The 4,910-nt window shown below is 52.6% G+C and overlaps 1 protein-coding gene across 2 annotated transcripts in view; it reads right to left on the bottom strand.

The window, feature by feature from the left end:
- Nucleotides 1-3,375: 3,375 nt before the first annotated feature.
- MYO10 (myosin X) overlaps nt 3,376-4,910 on the bottom strand; it is a 95,719-nt gene continuing 94,184 nt past the window's right edge. The window contains exon 39 of one of the 2 annotated variants that reach the window (XM_012721828.1): nt 3,376-4,553. The gene's annotated coding sequence lies outside the window, so the exon portion shown is untranslated. Of the gene's footprint in view, nt 4,555-4,910 lie in introns of both variants that reach the window. The other variant, XM_012721829.1, reaches the window with a different exon arrangement.

The following is a 4,910-nucleotide window of genomic DNA, read 5'->3' on the forward strand; positions in this document are numbered from 1 at the left end:
CCAATGTAGCCACTGGTTGACATAGTAAGAATAAGGGGGCCCTCCCTGGTGGCACAGGGGTAAAGCACAGCACTATGAAGCTCTCCGAGGCCACCACAGCAGGAGTTCCATTCCCCAACAGGGAGTGACCCACATGGTGCGGCAGACCCCTCCTGATCCGCCTGCTGCTGTCCTCAGTCGTGGATTTCAGTCTACCTGCCTGTTCTGCTCCCCACTCTGTCTCTGGTGAATCCTCTCACACGCCCCCCCCCTCTGGTCTGTACCCCAGTTCTTGTATGTATAAACAAATAGATCTAAAAAAAATAGTTGCAAGAATTATAATTGACATAGATAACAATTAAGTCCCTGTAGTATGTTTCTAGTCTCAAAACATCATCAAACGGGCCTCCCTGGTCATGCGGACCTTAAAGCACAGCACTGTGACTATCCCCAGCCACTGCAGCGTGGGTTCGAGCCTGAGCCAGGGAGGTGACCCATATGGCACAGAACACCCGTCCGCTCTCTCCTCAGCAGTGTATTTCAGTCCATCTGCCTATTCTGCTCCCCACTGTCTCTGGTGATTCCTCTCATCCCTCTCCAGACCTCTGGCCTACACCCAAGTTCTTGTATGCATAAATAGTCATCAAATGTCTAAAAACCCAAACACTTCTAATATGAAGTCCTCATTTGAATTCATTCAGTCGCTCACTTTCCATCCCATTTACTCCTGCTTAGGGTCAAAAGGAGGCCCACCCAGAATAGAACACCCTTCCATTGTAGGTGTTCACATTCTTGACTCACCTGGCTGGGGTAATTAAGGCACGCCAATGCCAATGACCCTCATCTTTGGGCTGTGGGAGAAACAGCAGCAGCTGGAGAAAACCCACACAAACTCCACACACACAGAGCCGAGGTCCTGGCTGGGAAGTGTTCTCTTCTCAATGCTATCGGGCCATGACGTTGGACAAACTTATATTACTCAAGAACCTGACTGTGTTTAACAAATAAATTGCTATTCTTGCAGTTCTTGAAGGCAGGGTCAGAAACGCATCTCCTAGGGCTAACAGCCTGGCATTCGCTGTGTTGGGTCACTTTTGAGGGCTTCGAGTAGATATTCTGAGAAATGCATTAGGTGATTTCCTCATTGTGTGGATGGCACAGAGCATAAATCACAAAAACCCTGGGTTAAAGTGAAGCTCTACAAATCTCTCTACTGCCACTGTAACACAGGTTCAATCCCTGGCCAGGGAGCTGACTGACATGGCGCAGCAGACCTCTCTGGCCCACCCCCTGCTCCCCTCACCATCAATCTGCCTGTTCTTGGCAGTGCACACCATCGACCCTGTGGCCTGTATCCAGTTTTGCATGCATGAACTAAAAAAAAAAAAAAGTAAAGGTAAAAGATCCTCGCTGGGGCTTGCAGCTACAGGCAGCTTTGTGTGGAAATGAGAGGCTATCAGGTGGTTGTGGCTAGGGAGCGCACAAATAGGGGAAGAGCCTTTCAGCCAAAAGAATATGAGCAGACACTTGGGAAAGGGAATAGCAGAACATGTGTCGTCTTTACATTAAGTGAGTGCACAAGTGGCCAAGACTTGGAACCACCTAGATGCCCAGACAGGTGACTGGGTGAACAACTGGCTTGTACACTCGATGGAAAGCTGCCTGCTAGTTAAAAAAAGGGTGACGCAATATAGATGTTTGCACAGGTTAAATTTCTGGAAAGATATTCTAGAAAATGGTAAAAGTGGTTGTGTCTGGTGAACGAAAGTCACCAGTTTTCTCTGAGGAGCAGCAGCTGAGAGAAAATGCCTCCTCTGTCCAGGCATCTTAAAGTCACCTTTGGGGCCCTTCCTGGTGGCACAGCACTGTGAAACTATCATTAGCTACAGCAGCATGAGTTCGATCCCTGGCCAGGGAGTGACCCATGTGGCGCGGCAGACCTCTCCTGACTGTCCTGCTGCTCCCTTCAGCAGAGTACGTCAATTTACCTGTTCTGCTCTCCACTGTCTCTGAATCCTCTCACAGCCCCTGTACCTCTGGCCTGTACCCAAGTTCTATATGCATAAATACAGTTTAAAAAAAAAAACAAAAACTCACCTTTGTGTATTCTTTTCCAAGCAAATTAAAAATGAAAATAAATGCAAATGAAAGCCAGCTGGGCCAGGCATGGGGAGGGGGGAGCCCCTCTCAGCCAGCCCTCCTCTGGGCCAGCAGCATCCACGCTGCTGCACAGACCACATCCTCCCCGGGGTGGGAGTCACGCCAAGTCGTGTATGTCTGGGAGCCTGCCTGGGCTCTGTGGCGGGAAGGCCAGAACAGTGCCCCGCAGTGCTCTGGCCTTACCGGGGGGTGAAGGCGGAGGGCACAAGGGCCACCCTTCCATCCGACAGCTTATACCTAAGTAGAATTTAAACTAAGCCAGGGAACCGCTGTCAAGGAGGCCTCGCTTCCAGCCTGGGCACCGCTGTGACCTTGCTGAATCACTGGCTTCTTTTCTCATGAGCAATGGAGTGATGGTGAGGGGCAGCTGTCCAGGGTGCAAGATGCCAGAGGGCATCTGGTGGTGAGCAGTGGAAGGGCCTGCAAGGAAAACAGACAAGCCTGCGAGTCTTAGCTGGCTTCCCCTGGCATCACTGAGCTCAGGCCCTGACCCCCCTCGGCAGAGGGGCCAGGAGGTGAGAAAAGAGGACATCAGGGACGGCGCTGCTCACACCCCATGCCTGGCTGAGGGGCATTTCGGGGTGAGCCCTGTCCCAGAAGGGACCCCCAGTAAAGCTGCTGGCCAGATGGCCCACCTGTGTACAGGCGTCCTCTTCACAGCGCCCCTTCCCAGAAACCGCCAAGTCGAAGCGAAGGGACATCTAACAAAACCTGCGCACAGGCTAAACGTATAAGCGAGAATTAAGTGCCTAGGGTGCACTTCTGGTCACAGACATGTCACCCAACTTCTCAAAAAAGACCCAAGACACTGCATGAGGAACCACCCTTTGTACTCGTTCATCATTTTAGGGGCTGGAGCAGAAGCCAGAAGTGAGGCTCCCCCACCCCCAAACTTGAGAGGCAACAAGGATGTGCCCATGACAGTACATGGCTCTGGGTGTGAGAGAAAACACACAGACACGGGGAAGCAGGCTAATCACACACCCACGCGCCCATGTACACCCCACTTGGGCATCGACGTTGACATTCGGACCCTGGTGTGTCTTACTCCTCGGTGAGCAGGGACTAGGTGCCCAATCGATACTAACACCCATTTTGTGTCCTCAGGGGTCTGTGATTTCGACACTTTTCTTTCGCCTTCTGGGTTTCCTGGCAGTGATGCTGTGTCTAAAAGAGCAATGAAAACAAAAGCGAGCCCTCCAGCGTTGAGTCACCCCAGTAATGCAAACACATGGCTTGTTAGCTAAGATCCTTTATTGTCAGGCTTTCTTTGAGCCAACAATGATTCGCATGGCTGTCCACAGGGATAAGGCAAATTTCTTTATTCTTGGTGAGTAGACTTAGTTGGCCTAAGCCTTTACAACTTTTCCATATAAAAATAAAAATTCAAGACCAGATTCTTTCTCTTCCGGTCGTAAATGTTGATTTATCTAGAGGTGCCTTCTTCAGACCACCGTTACAGACTTGGGATACATGTGTATTTTATTAAAGCCTTGGCGTTTGCCATCAGGGTCCTTCAAAGCCGCGCTCGCACGAGTACCTTCTGGAAATACGGCATCCACACGCTGACCTTCAAGGAGACTCTCTTTTAACTTAAATCTTTTAGTGACTAAAGACCCCAGCATGACTTCCTATTGTTTACAAACAGCACTGGGGTCCTCCGCGTAAAAGTGGTTTATAAATAGTTATTTGCAGGCCGCATACCTGTCTAGAATAGAGCAGACGCTTCGCTACATGGAAAACAACACGGAGTCAAGTGTAGTTTTTGCATCACAGCACAGACAGGAAAACCCAGGACTCTGGGGTTGTCGATAAAACCACCTTCCACAGTCACCCCGAAGACTAGAACAACTCTGAACTATTAAAATATACAGACAGACTGTTTACACCATTGCACATCCTTTTCCCTTTGCTTTTAATGCTCATGAGACAATGATTGGAGGGCGAGTTTGCGAACACTGGCATGCAGGGGCAAGCTCGAGGCTTCCGAAGGCAATGCAGAAAAAAGTGAATACGTCTGAGGAAGGCTGCCAGCAGCGCTCCAACTAGGGACTGTCCTTGCACCCCCTGGCCCTCACCTTCCCTGGGGGGCGGGGAATCGGGCTAGGCCAGTGCAGCATCAACGTCATTGACGGTTAACGCCCTGGGCTGTCAGTCTCCCCGGAAGGGGGCCCAAGGCCGCCCCGTTCAGTAGCACAGTCAAGGTCAACTAGTGTCCCAGAAGCTAAGGCACATCTCGGTGACAGCGGGTTGTGCTGACTCGTTAAGGCATGTGTCACTTAAGAGTGGTAAAGCTTTGGAAATCGGCGACAGCTTAATACAGGATCACTGAAGTCGACGGCGCGGAAGGACCCCGGAGGCACCGCCCAGCGGCAGGGGCTCCCAGAGCCGGGGCGGGGCGGGGCGGCCTGGCCGGGCCTGCAGTGTCCTCTCCCGCAGGCAGGTACTGCGGGACCACCACTGCCTGCAGACGCTGCTGCAGCACCTGACCTCACACAGCCTGACCATCGTCAGCAACGCCTGCGGCACCCTCTGGAACCTGTCGGCGCGCAGCGCTCACGACCAGGAGCTGCTGTGGGACCTGGGCGCCGTGGGCATGCTGCGCAACCTGGTGCACTCCAAGCACAAGATGATCGCCATGGGCAGCGCCGCCGCCCTGCGGAACCTGCTGGCCCACCGGCCGGCCAAGTACCAGGCGGCCACCACGGCCATCTCCCCGGGCGCCTGCGCCCCCAGCCTGTACGTGCGCAAGCAGCGGGCGCTGGAGGCCG

This window comes from Condylura cristata, unplaced genomic scaffold (genome assembly GCF_000260355.1).
Source record: "Condylura cristata isolate star-nosed mole 26May11 unplaced genomic scaffold, ConCri1.0 scaffold00007, whole genome shotgun sequence".
Classification (NCBI taxonomy): Eukaryota; Metazoa; Chordata; class Mammalia; order Eulipotyphla; family Talpidae; genus Condylura; species Condylura cristata.